The 14,693-nt window shown below is 45.7% G+C and overlaps 1 non-coding gene across 1 annotated transcript; it reads left to right on the top strand.

The window, feature by feature from the left end:
• Positions 1 to 14,231: 14,231 nt before the first annotated feature.
• On the top strand, positions 14,232 to 14,303 carry TRNAQ-UUG (transfer RNA glutamine (anticodon UUG)). Its single transcript has one exon. It is a non-coding gene; the product is annotated as a tRNA-Gln (tRNA).
• Positions 14,304 to 14,693: the final 390 nt, after the last annotated feature.

The following is a 14,693-nucleotide window of genomic DNA, read 5'->3' as shown; positions in this document are numbered from 1 at the left end:
ATGAACTATTCCTGTAGTCCATTCCGGACTTTCATTAATACCAATTTAATGAAATTAATGTTTTTTTTATGTTATTTGGTAATTATTTATATAAATTGACAGCTGAATAGGACTATACAGTCATGTATTATAACTATATGGCAAATGTGAAAGAAGATCATGTTTTTTATTATATTATTGAGAATAGTGGAACCCGATTGGCCAGGGCCGATATGTGGCATGGTCAGTCAGGGATAAAAGGGCGAGGAGACCACTTCCAATATATGCCCTGAGGAAGGATTGAATCCGAAACGCGTTGGAATTCTATAAGGGAACCCTGGACCTGACCCTTCCACGGTGGTTGGCGGTACTTTGTGGGTAATTTTTTCTTTATTGCCAAATTGCCAAAAATTGAGAACATCTACCCATATCCATCCTACCGGTATTATTGGAAGTGGTTTTTTGGTCTTAGAGAGAGGGTACCGTGTAAAACTGTTTTGTGTTGTATTGTACGAGTCTTTTTACGTCCCACAAAGTTGGTGGGTACAAATATTTTTTAATAAATACACTTTTTACTATTCGCTGTCATTTGGGATCCTTTTGAGTGGAGACAACAAAGATGTGGATATAAAGACCGGAAAAGATACCTTTCAACGCACATAGGGCTTATAAGAAAGGTAAGCCTGGTGTAGATAAGCTGATGAAGGTCAAGTGCATGCAGTATTAAAGAAACTGTTACGTGAATGCATCTCATTTAACCCAGGTCAGTCACTATGAGGAGTGACTTTAGAAGTCCATCAAAGTACAACCATATGCTAATGGACATATTGCGTATTGTGTTTTCTCTCTGAGGAACAGGAACATATACGGATCAGGAAGTCATACATAGCATCGCTGGGAGATCACCTCTTTTGTCGTGTAATTATTTTTATAGTCAAACCTCTGAAATAAAAAGTCTATGCCAGGTAATGCAGTGTCTGCCTTTTCTGCACATCTCTGATCAAAACTCACCAAATTTCCAGCTGCATCCGTGTATAATGCCCACATGAACTCTTAGGGCAGGATGTATTAAGATGTTATGCTGCACTGAGCTGCATTGCACTGCGCTAATAACCCTCTTACTGCTTTGAAGCATGTTAGAATACTCCTCAGCCTCCTGGTTCTGTCATTCTTTCCAAGCAGTTTCTGCGTCACATGATCTGTATGCACTACCCAATGGTACCTGTGGAGGACCACTAGGCAGCCAATGGAGTCAGGTAACGTGATGAAGGGATCATGTGATGCGGAAACTGCTTGGAAAGAATGACAGCGCCGGGAGGCTGAGGAGTTTTCTAATATGCTTTGGAGCTGTAAGAGGGCTATTTGCGCAGTGCAACGCAGCTCAGCGCAGCATATCATATTAGTCCATCCTGCCCTTAGGCACATATATTGGACGATATTCAAATGATATATCATGCCCAATCTCCTTTCTAAAGTGATCCCTGTTATCATGCATATCGCTCCCATAGTAATCAGGTTTAGCTGTGTAAAGGGTTGGGTACCTCTCTACCCCGGGTGCAGCGAGCTGAAATGATGATACCATGCCTTTCAGCAGAAACAACAGTTGTTCAAGGGGGCTATTTACTTCACCGCACATCAGTGGTATTAAATAATGAATATAAATTAAAAGGCAAGCAGGAAAAAAAAACAGAAGTCTGTCCTTGCCACGATTATGTAGTCTTATTTAGGGTCACCATCAGAGAGCAATAGTGACTTAAATAGGGAACTTAGCGGGATTCAAAACTGTAATGGGACCTGGACACAGGGCTGTTTTTAGACAATGTGGCTACTAGTGCAAGCAGTAAAAAAAATGTGCCCCCCACTCATAGATATTCTAAATTGCGCCCTCCTCCTCCCCGGCTAGGGGTCATGGACTCACTAAAATGGACGTGGCCTCACAGAAAAAGACTATCTTACACCACAGTTTTTGCACCAACAGCCCTTGGCCACCACAGGAAAACAACAAACATTCCACTATATTAAGCCCCACACAGTAATGCCCCTTGCACCATATTGTGTCACACACCTCAATGCCCGTGATACATTATGCTCTACAGTAAAGCTTCTAATTACTTTTAAATTACCTGTTCATTGTCAGGGGTTTCATGCACTGGGAATCATGCTCGTTGCCAGGGGTTTCATGCGCTGGGTGTCATCCTCATTGCCAGGGGTGTGTGATGCTCATTGCCAAGGGTTTCATGCTCTAGCTCTGTGTGTTATGCTCATTCCCAGGGGCAGTGCCAGATTAAGGTCCTGATGGGCCTGGAGCTGACATTTATAAAGGGCCTATTGTGGGCTGCCGCAGGGGGTGTGACTACTGACATGGGGGTGTGGTCTGTGCCGTGAGGTGCAACTAGCACCAAGGAGGGCATAGCTACCCACCTTCCTTTACCCACTTCAATCTCCTTCTCCTCTTTTCTTAAATTAAGCATATACCTGTCTAAAGTAAAACAACACAAAAAACACAAACTATGATTTATTAATAAAATTAAATGAATGTTATTGAGGTTAGTAATACTCTGGGAACAAAAAAAATGCCCAAATTATGTGATTCTAGTTTTTGTCAATTTTTAGAAAAATGACAAAACCAAAACCAGTCACAGCGTTTTCGGCACACCTCAGTATTTTACCAACATGCTCTGGTGCCCGTCCAATGACTCAAACAGCATATGGAAGTGGTGGTGTCACTCAGTCTGTCAATCAGGCAGAAGTAACAGCAGATTCAGAGTTGTAAGCAAAGGCAAAAAGAACACAACTGGGCAAAACCATGTGGGGCTGACACAACATGTGCAGAGAGATTTAGATTTGGGTGTATACCACTAATACTGGACAGCTTCATTTCTACACTGCAGTTTAGATTATAGTGGTAAAGGTATTACCCTCCATTATGGAGGAGAAGCGGAATCAGCGCACATTATAGCTCAGATAGAGCCCTGTCCATATCGGCACTGCTATCTAACAGTTTCGACAACTGCAGGTGGCGATACACCGCAGCTGGGATAGAGTTGTCCCTGGCTGTGGTGGGTGCCGGCTCCGGACTGCGTAAGGGATCACGTGTGAGTATGAGATATCGCGCATGTACAGTGGAGCCGGTCGGGCAGGGAGACACAGCGCGTCAGCACTGAGCTGATGCGCTGTGTGCTCAGTGGAACATCGCTGGAGGAGGGAGCACTAGGCAGACAAGATGTTAATACATCTTGTTGATGTCACTTCCTGCGTCGCCTCGTTAATCATGTGAAGCAGGAAGTGTTAGAGTGGCATGTATAATACATTTAGCCATCAGTTTGGACACACCTCACACTTCCCTACTAAAAAACAGTCGGATCGGCAAATCAGGTATTTTTTTAACATGTAATTTCCCCGATTTCTCAATGGATCGCTGATCGGCAGATCGGCGGTGCCGACGGTTTGGAGAATTGCAGCCTTGATGTATGGGGGGCAGTAACTTGCAGGAACAGTGTGATGCTGCTCAAATAATAGGGCTGTTCTAATCCGAGTGTGACCGCATGACCGAAGTCTGCTGGGAGGGATCAGTCTGTGTGGTCACATTCAGAATAGGAAGCCCCTTGTAACCAATAGCTCCAGTTCACATGGCGCTGACTGCGGGAGGTCTCAGTCTGTTTGTGGTATGGTAACCTCAGCGGCTGAGTCAAGACTGAGTGGTTTTAAATGAAAAGAAATGAGTGTGGTGTGCTGCGCTCCTTTACTGGATAATTATTTGGGCCAGATGTACTAAGCCTTGAAAAGTTATACATTTCACGGTGATAAAGTACCAACCAATTAGCTCCTGTCATTTCTCAATCCCAGCCTGTAACATGGCAGTTAGCAGATAATTGGCTGGTACATTATCACCATGAAATGTATCACTTTTCAAGGCTTAGTAGATCTCCCCCATCCCTGTGTGTAGATAGATTTATTTATGACAGCGCCCAGCGACGTTCGTTACTTTCATTAAACCGACATCCCTACCCCACATTACACCGCACAGCGGCATCCCTACCCCACATTACACCGCACAGCGGCATCCCTACCCCACATTACACCGCACAGCGGCATCCCTACCCCACATTACACCGCACAGCGGCATCCCTACCCCACATTACACCGCACAGCGGCATCCCTACCCCACATTACACAGCACAGCGGCATCCCTACCCCACATTACACAGCACAGCGGCATCCCTACCCCACATTACACCGCACAGCGGCATCCCTACCCCACATTACACAGCACAGCGGCATCCCTACCCCACATTACACCGCACAGCGGCATCGCGGCATCCCTACCCCACATTACACCGCACAGCGGCATCCCTACCCCACATTACACCGCACAGCGGCATCCCTACCCCACATTACACAGCACAGAGGCATCCCTACCCCACATTACACCACACAGAGGCATCCCTACCCCACATTACACCACACAGAGGCATCCCTACCCCACATTACACCACACAGAGGCATCCCTACCCCACATTACACCACACAGAGGCATCCATTACTCACATTATACCACACAGAGGCGTCCATTACTCACATTATACCACACAGAGGCATCCATTACTCACATTATACCACACAGAGGCATCCATTACTCACATTATACCACACAGAGGCATCCATTACTCACATTACACTCCACAGAGGAGTCCATTACTCACATTACAACGCACAGCAGTGTCTGTTACTCACAGGCGGTGGTGATGTGGGGGGGGGGGGGGGGGGGAGTGATAGTACTGCTCTATCACAAGAGCACTTCGTTTGCAGGCAGAGGTCAGAGAGATTAGAAAAGACTTCTACTCACCAATCCTGCTGGATCCACCGCGGCCGCACCGTCTCTTCCTCCAAGGTCCGCGCGATGACGTCAGCAGAGTTTGGCATGCAAACCTCTTCCTTTTCCTGACAGCCGGGTGGTGTGGGGGCAGGACCTCTTCTCCTGTTAGCGGGCGGCCGCACCACACTAGGCAAAGTACATTAAGTTAGGACGCGTGGGTGGGGTAGATGGGGCCACAGATGACAAGCGGCCCCACACACCAATCATACACCGGTCCTCTCCTTGGGAGAAGAGGATGAAACTACAGAGCCACAATTAATTTGCACTTTGCAGTACTGCTCAATAGAGTTCCTGTCCTGGCAGCAGGGCTTTTGCTGGGAAGCCTGAAGAAGCTCCTTCAGTTATGACTAAAAATAATGTTGTCTCCATCTCCCTTTCTGCCACTGGGGTACCTGCCAGCAGCAGGACGCAGATCGCGGGCATAATGCCGCAAGGGGGCGTGGCCTAATGCCGCGAGGGGGCGGAGCTACAGTTGTGGGCTCTGAACATGAAAAAGACTTGGTTTCTCAGCTTCCCCGCATGTGCCACTGATCGGCACTGCGGCTGGGGGCTGAGGGGGGTCCGGCTGTTGTTGGTGATGCCAGAGGGGGCGGGCCGTGGGGGGCGCTGGAGGCTGCGGTAGCAGGAAAACACCTTTTTCCTGTTTACAGCAGCATAGACATTTGCAGATGCTGTGGGCCTATTTTTGATTGTGGGCTTGGAGCTGCAGCTCCATCAGCCCCATTGTTAATCCGGCCCTGCCCAGGGGTGGGTAATGCTCATTGCTATGGGTAGTGCTCATTGCCAAAAGTGTAGCAGTCCTGGTGCCAGCACTGCTATCCTGCTTCCCCTATTCCCGCCCATAATACTTCGCTCGTGGGTGTAGTTTCGCGGAATGACGCGGTTGCAAGAGTACCTTATACCCCAGTTTTGCAACCTGCTCCTTACACAATATGCCCCACAGCATAATTCCAAATTACACATTATCATTGTGCCACACACCATAATACCCCTTACACATTATGCTACACACCATAATACCCATTACACAATATGCCACACACCGTAATACCCCTGACACATTATGCCACACACCGTAATACCTGTGACACATTATGCCACACACCGTAATACCTGTGACACATTATGCCACACACCGTAATACCTGTGACACATTATGCCGCACACCGCAATGCCCGTGATACATTAAGCCACACACTACAATGCCCATGACACATTATGTGACAAACCACAATGCCCATTATACTTTATGCCATATACCGCAATGCCCGTTATACATTATGCCACACACTGCAATGCCCTAATACATTATGCCAAACACCGCAATGCCCATGATACATTAAGCCACACACTGCAATGTCTGTAATACATTATTTCACACACCACAATGCCCATGATACATTATGCCACACACACCACAATGCCCATTACACATTATCCTCCACACAGTAAGTCTTCTAATTACTTTTTACATTTCCTGCTCATTGCCAAGGCTTTCATGCTCTGTGTTCAATGCTCGTTACCAGGGGTTTCATGCTCATTGCAATGGGTGTATAATTCTGCCACCAGTGCTACGCGCTCCTTGAACTTCCCTACTCTATCAAGCATGACCTCTAGCATCTGTCTCCTCCAAGGAAGTGCCCATTTTAGGAGGAACATTTAGCAGATTGACAGGCGGATGGCTAGTCTACATGGAATTCTGCACTTAAACAGCGGCAGCACCCACCCCAGCCTTGCGCCTCCAAGCCTACACAGTGGTTGTAATTACACTACTGGATCTACACCAATTAAATATAAACAGTCAGTAGGCAGGATCGGCTCTTGCCACGGGCAAGCAGGCTTTTTGCCCAGGACGCCGCAGTCCTGAGGGCGCTGCCGCCGCCTTACCCTCCCACATACTCCCTGACCCTCCCACATACTCCCACATGCTGCCATGAGCACCACAATGCTGCACACCGCACGGCATTGTGGGAGCGGCCTCAGACGCTAGAGGTCATAAGTGTCTGTGTGGCGCTATGGGAGAGATGTCATGATGTCTCTACCATAGATCCGAGGAGCATTGGCCAGAGACAGAGGACGGCACCAGCGGTCAGGAAGCAGGAGCGGGGCTGGTGAGTATTTTTAATTTTTTTTGTGAGCGACGCTACTAGGGGCACATATACTGAGGGCACAGCTACTGAGGGCACTACTACAGGGAGCACAACTACTGAGGGCACAGCTACAGTAGAGTTGTGCCCCCAGTAGAGTTGTGCCCCCTGCACAATACTATTGGGGGCACAACTCTACTGGGGGCACAGCTACAGGGGGCATAACTGTGGCCACGCTCCTTCCCTGTTTTGCCTATCGTGGGGGGCAGGTTCAAAAGGTTGACAAGGTTAAAAGGTCAACATGGAAAAGGTTGACACAGAAAAGGTAACTTGTTAATGCCACATGTCCATTTCACAGTCTGTGACCACAATTACTGCAAATGTAGACCCTTACGGGATCATTACATTTTGCATGCTTTGGGCAGGTTACTATTACCAATCGTAGTCCACGTGGATGGTAAATGAAGCTATTTTTTTTTTAAAAGTGTATGTCAACCTTTTGACCATGTTGACCTTTTAACCATGTAGACATAATGCATGTCGACTCTATAGTAACATAGTAACATAGTATTTGAGGTTGAATAGAGGCAAATTGCCCATCGTGTTCAACCTGTTTTAAGTTGTGATGATTCTACATACTTGCTAAATAATGTTTTATGACTAGTTAGCTACTATAACTCATGTTACCCCCGGATTAACCACGTTGATATGTTAAGTATTATAACCTTGGATAGCTTTTTCAGTCAGAAATGTATCCATTCCTTTTTTAAATCCAATTACAGAGCCCCCCATTACCACCTTCCCTGGCAGGGAATCCCACATCCTGATTGCCCTAACAGTGAAGAACCCTTTCCTCCGTTGCGTTCGGAACTTTCCTCCAGTCACAGCGAGTGCCCACGTGTCCTAAACTGTGCTCTTTTAATAAATAATTCCTCTGATAACTCTTTGTGATGTCCCTTTACATATTTGAAGATATTAATAATATCTCCTCTTAGGCGCCTCTTTTCTAGTGTATACATATTGAGCCTAGTAAGACTTTCCTTATAGTCCAGTCCTTCTAGGCCTTTAATCAATTTAGTAGCTCGCGTTTGAACACTTTCGAGTTTACTGATGTCTTTTTTATACAATGGTGCCCAAAACTGAACACAATATTCCAGGTGTGGACGTACCAATGCCTTATACAGCGGTATGATTACATCCGAGTCCCTTGTCTCAGTTCCCCTTTTTATGCATGCTAGCACCTTACTTGCCTTCTTTACTGCGTTTTGACATTGTGTACGGTTATTAAGCCTATTATCAATGAATACCCCCAAATCTTTTTCCAACTCTGTTTCCCCTATGCGTTCCCCATTTAATATGTAGGATGCAAGTTTGTTTTTAGTCCCAAAATGCATAACCTTGCATTTGTCTGTATTGAACCTCATATTCCATTTAGACGCCCAGAGTTCAAGTTTAGATAGATCATTCTCCACATGGAGAATTCTGAACTAATTACCTTACACAGTTTAGTATCATCTGCAAAGATTGACACTGTGCTTTCAAGGCCTATTTCCTCCGGTACCATGCCTGATCTAACTGAACTATTGAAAATCAAGTATAGGAGTCGTGCTAGTTGTGAACTAAGCTCCAGAAGAACCCTCGGGTGAAGTCCATCAGGACCAGTTGATTTATTCATCTTAATTTTGCTTAGTCTCTCCCGGACTACTATATGGGGTAGACTTATGGACTGTGTAACTAGAAACGGTCTATCTATACATTGGAAGCCATTCTCCACAAAGGATGAAATCACTTTGACACAAAACATCTGAAGTGATATCCATCGCAGTGAGCTATTCCAGATTAATTTTGAGCAACATAAATTCTAACTAGAGATGTGCGGCGGACACTTTTCGGGTTTTGGATCTGGATCTCCGTTTGTGTTTTGGATCTGGATTGGTTTTGCCAAAACCACCCTTTTGGGTTTTGGTTTTGGATCTGGATTTTTTTGAAAACAAAACAAAACATAAAAACAGCTAAAATCACAGAATTTGGGGGTAATTTTGATCCTGCGGTATTATTAACCTCAATAATTTCCATTCACATTTAGTCTATTCTGAACACCTCACACATCACAATATTGTTTTTAGGCCAAAAGGTTGCATCGAGGTTGCTGGATGACTAAGCTAAACGACACAAGTGGGCGGCACAAACACATGGCCCATCTAGGAGTGGCACTGCAGTGGCTGACAGGATGACAGTTTTAAAAACTAGGCCCCAAAGAGCACATAATGCAATGAAGAAAAAGAGGTGCAAGATGGACCCTTATGTTGTATAAACAGGACATGCCCACTGTAACAAACCAATCGCGACAGGGTCTGCCACATGACTGTGGCTGAAATGATTGGTTTGTTTGAGCCCCCACCAAAAAAGAAGCAATTAATCCCCCCACCGAAAAAGAAGCAATTCATCTCTTCTTGCACAAACTGCTTCTACAGAGGCAAGATGTCATCCTCATCCTCCGATTCCTCACACCGTTCAGTGTGTACATCCTCCTCCTCACGGAGTATTAATTTGTCCCCACTGGAATACACCATCACAGGTCCCTGTGTACTTTCTGGAGGCAATTGTTGTTAAAGGTCTTCCTGGAGGAATTTATAATTCATTTTAATGATCATCACCTTCTCCACATTTTTTGAAAGTAACTTCCTACGCCGATTGCTGACAAGGTTATCGGCTGCACTAAACACTCTTTCGGAGTACACACTGGAGGGGGGGGGGGCAACATAGGTAAAATAAAGCCAGATTGTGCAAGTGGCCCCCAATTGCCTCTTTTACCTTCCAGTATACATACGGACTATCTGACATGCCTACTTGGATGCTGTATCTCATATAATCCTCCACCATTCTTTCAATGGTGACAGCATCATATGCAGTGACAGTAGACATGTTAGTAATTGTTGGCAGCTCCTTCAATCCGGACCAAATGTCAACACTTGCTCCTGACTGCCCTGCATCACTGCCAGCGGGTGAGCTAAGAAATTTTATGGGAGAAAAAGAAGGAGGAGCTGTTGACAGGTCATGTTCCGCTTGAGTTGACAATTTTCTCACCAACAGGCCTTTGCACTTTTGCAGACTTGTGTCTGCCGGAAAGAGAGATACAACGTAGGCTTTCAACCTAGGATAGAGCATGGTGGCCAAAATGTAGTGCTCTGATTTAAACAGATTGACCACCCTTGAATCCTGGCAAAGCGAATAAAGGGCTCTATCCACAAGTCCCACATACTTAGCGGAATCGCTCCGTCTTAGCACCTCCTTCAATTTCTCCAGCTGTTTCTGCAAAAGCCTGATGAGGGGAATGACCTGACTCAAGCTGGCAGTGTCTGAACTGACTTCACGTGTGGCAAGTTCAAAGGGTTGGAGAACCTTGCACAATCATTCTCCACTGCGCTTGAGTCAGGTACATTACCCCTCATTTGCCTATATAGCAGGAGGATGTATAGGCTTGACTGGCAGTTTGCTGCTCCTCTATCCCCTGAAGCATATAGAGTGTTGAATTCCACCTCGTTGCCACCTCTTGCTTCAGGTGATGGCAGGGCAGGTTCAAGACTGCTGGTGCTCCAGTCTTTGGCACGCAGTCGCTGAATGTTGATACTGACCTGCTATTTTTCGGACCACTGACAGCATCTCCTGCATGACCCTGTCATTTTTCAAAAAATTCTGCACCACCAAATTAATTGTATGTGCAAAACATGGGATGTGCTGGAATTTGCCAAGATGTAATGCATGCACAATATTGGTGGCATTGTCAGATATCACAAATCCCCAGGAGAGTCTAAGTGGGGTAAGCCATTGTGCGATGATGTCCCTCAGTTTCTGTAAGAGGTTGTCGGCAGTGTGCCTCTTACGGAAACCGGTGATACACAGCGTAGACTGCCTAGGAACTAGTTGCCGTTTGTGAGATGCTGCTGCTGGTGCCGTTGCTGCTGTTTCTGCAGAAGGGCTGTGGGCTGTCACAGTCATGTAGTCCTTAGTTTGCCCTGCTCCACTTGTCCGTGGTTAAGTGGGCACTGGGTACAACCGCATTTTTCAGGACACTAAGGACACTTTTCTTAATGTCCCCGTACAGTCTGGGAATCGCTTGCCTAGTGAAGTGGAATCTAGACGGGATTTGGTACCGGGGACACAGTACCTCCATCATCTGTCTAAATCCCACTGCAGTAATGGCGGATACCGGATGCACGTCTAACACCAGCCTAGTTGTTATGGCCTCAGTAATCCGCTTTGCAACAGGGTGACTGCTGTCATATTTCATCTTCCTCGCAAAGGACTGCTGGACATTCAGTTGCTTAGTTGAAGTAGTACAAGTGGTCTTCCACTTCCTTTCTGGGATGACGATCAACTCCCAGCAGCAACAACAGCAGCAGCAGCAACAGTAGGAGTACCACTCAAGGATCCTCAGGTGGAATCCCAGATAGGAGAGGACTCGTCAGTCATGCAAGTACCATGACCTGCAGGACTACTTACATTCCTGACTGAGGAGGAAATTGACGTTGAGGGAGTTGGTGGTGTGGCTTGCAGGAGCTTGGGTACAACAGGAAGAGGGGATTTAGGTGTCAGTGGACTGCTTACAGCCTTACGCTATTACCTAAAGTTTCTGAACTTGACAATGACATGATGAATGCGCTGCAGGTCACATATAAGGGAGAATGTTCCTAGGTGGTTAACGTCCTTACCCCTACATATTATGGATTGACAAAGGCAACACACGGCTTGACACCTGTTGTCCAGATTTGTAGAGAAATAATTCCACACCGAAGAGGTGGCCCAGGCATGACAATGGGCTTTTTCATCCCATGACCAACAACTGTCTCCACTGCTGCCTTATTCAAACAAACCACATCACCATCAGAATCCTCATCGTCAACTTCCTCCTCAGCGCCAGCTACACCAATATCCTCCTCATCCTGGTGTACTTCTACAGGGACATCCTTGATCTCAATATCAGCAACTGGACTGGCGGTGATCCTCCCAGCACTTGCAGGGGGCATGCAAATGGTGGTAGGAACCTCCTCTTCCATACAGTCTTGGGAAGGTCAGGCCTAGACATCGGAACCGTGGACAAACTTAGACTCTCCTTGGGGATTTGTGATATTTCTGAATGCACAATTGTTTTTTCCTATGCATTAACAAACTTAATTTTTTTCAGTTTTCGAGAGGGAGGAGAGTTTCCATCCTCATGAGAAGCTGAACCACCAGTCATGAACATAGGCCAAGGGCTTAGCCTTTCCTTGCCACTTCGTGTTGTGAATGGCATACTGTATTGCCAATTTTACAATTCTCATCATATATATTTTTTTCTGGATATTCATTTTTGCTCTTGATTTTACATGCCCTCGATGACATTGGGCTTCAGCCTTAGCGGATGAGGTTGATGGAATTACATTGTCAATGTCATGACTAGTGGCAGCAGCAGCTTCAGCACTAGTACTAGGAACTGGAAGTGGTTCCTGATCTTCCACTATTTTTTCCTCCAAATTTTTGTTCTCCATTTCACAGGACAGCACCCCTTTACTATTACAGCACACAGAACAGTGCCCCTTATTTTCACAGCACCCCTGTAATTTTACAGCATACAAGACAGGGCAAGTGTACTTTTATTTTAACAGCAGCACCCCTGTATTTTTACAAGACAGGGCCAGTGTACTTTTATTTTAACAACAGCACCCCTGTATTATTACAGCATACAAGATAGGGCCAGTGTACATTTATTTTCACAGCACCCCTGAATTTTTACAACATACAAGACAGGGCCAGCACCCCTGTATTTTCAAAGCACCCCTGTATTTAACAGCATACAGGAGGACAGTGCCCCTGTGACAGTGACAGCCAGGACAGCAACATCCATGTACAGCTGCAGCACCTCTCACAGCACATGACACCAGTAACAGCCAGGACAGCACCCCTAACAGCACAGAGACGCCATAGTGACAGGACAGCACCCCTAGAGAGAACACACTGACCCCACCTGACGCCACCACCCACAGAGAGAGACAGAGGTCGTTCTACCTCACTCTCCAAGTCCGGAGTGAAAATGACGGCGACACGCGGCTCTTTATATGGAATCCAAAACCTGCGAGAATCCGACAGCAGGATGATGACATTTTGCCTCGTTCTGGGATCTGAGTCTGTCAGGAAATCCTGAGCTGGGCTTAGATCCCGGCTCAGATTGTGAAGTTGGGGGTGGTGGTTTCGGTTCTCTGAAAACCGAACCCGCTCATCTCTAATTCTAACAAGTTTAAAAGCTGTTTTTCACGGGATCCGGATTGAAAGTCGACAATGTCTAGGTCGACCACTATTGGTCGACAGTAACTAGGTCGACAGGGTCTTTAGATCGACATGTTCTAGGTCGACAGGTCAAAAGGTTGACATGAGTTTTTCACAATTTTTTTTCTTTTTTTGAACCTTTTCATACTTAACGATCCACGTGGACTACGATTGGAACGGTAATCTGTGCCGAGCAAAGCGGTAGTGGAGCGAAGGCACCATGCCCGAAGCATGGCGAGCGAAGCGAGCCATGCGAGGGGACGCGGTGCACTAATTGGGGTTCCTGGTCACTCTACGAAGAAAACGACACCAAAATGACATTAAAAACTTATGTCGACCTTTTGACCTGTCGACCTAGAACATGTCGACCTAAAGACCCTGTCGACCTAGACACCCTGTCGACCTAGTTACTGTCGACCAATAGTGGTCGACCTAGACATTGTCGACCTAGTTACTGTCGACTTTCAATACCACATCCGTTTTTCACAACACATTACTTCATAAGAATCAAAGTTATGCTTCTGGAGAAAAGAACCAATAAGGGTGAATGGCACACTTTTGGGTATTTAAATTAGGCTTTTTTCCCACAGCAGAAGTATCAGTGATAGCAATATAGGGGGTAATTCCAAGTTGATCGCAGCAGGAATTTTTTTTAGCAATTGGGCAAAACCATGTGCACTGCAGGGGAGGCAGATATAACATTTGCAGAGAGAGTTAGATTTGGGTGGGTTATTTTGTTTCTGTGCAGGGTAAATACTGGCTGCTTTATTTTTACACTGCAAATTAGATTGCAGATTGAACTCACCACACCCAAATCTAACTCTCTCTGCACATGTTATATCTGCCTCCCCTGCAGTGCACATGGTTTTGCCCAATTGCTAAAAAAATTCCTGCTGCGATCAACTTGGAATTACCCTCATAATTATGATTAATCATATGGTTTCCTTATGCCATTTAAAAAGAAAGAAAAATAAAGTTTGTCAGGTGGTTCCATGGTGTAATGGTTAGCACTCTGGACTTTGAATCCAGCGATCCGAGTTCAAATCTCGGTGGAACCTAAAAGTTTTTTTTTTTTTTTAAATACCATGTAGTTTTATAATCTGTCTCAAATTATATTTGCTACCAAAGGTAATTTATTTATGGCTGTAAATTATATATAGAGATAAGCCTTTGAGTAAAAATAGATTAGCCCATTGCTACAGCTGTGGCTCAGTAGTTAAGGTGACGGGCCAAAAAAAGTCAGAGGCTTTCCCATGCAGGCCTGATTTGTGTCAACTACTGTGTACTTTGTTTCCATCTTTCCAAAGGAAAACAAAACATCTGATGTTTCAAAGTAAAGGTCAACCAATTGGATCATGTAGTAAAAATAATCCTATATAATAAAAGGCTAACGCTGCTTTACACCTCCAAGGGTGGCATTCAAGTTTTTTGTGCACCGGCAGCCACTA

Source organism: Pseudophryne corroboree, chromosome 11, assembly GCF_028390025.1.
Source record: "Pseudophryne corroboree isolate aPseCor3 chromosome 11, aPseCor3.hap2, whole genome shotgun sequence".
Classification (NCBI taxonomy): domain Eukaryota; kingdom Metazoa; phylum Chordata; class Amphibia; order Anura; family Myobatrachidae; genus Pseudophryne; species Pseudophryne corroboree.
The sequence above is the reverse complement of the archived record's forward strand: the minus strand, read 5'-3'. Positions and strand labels throughout refer to the sequence as shown.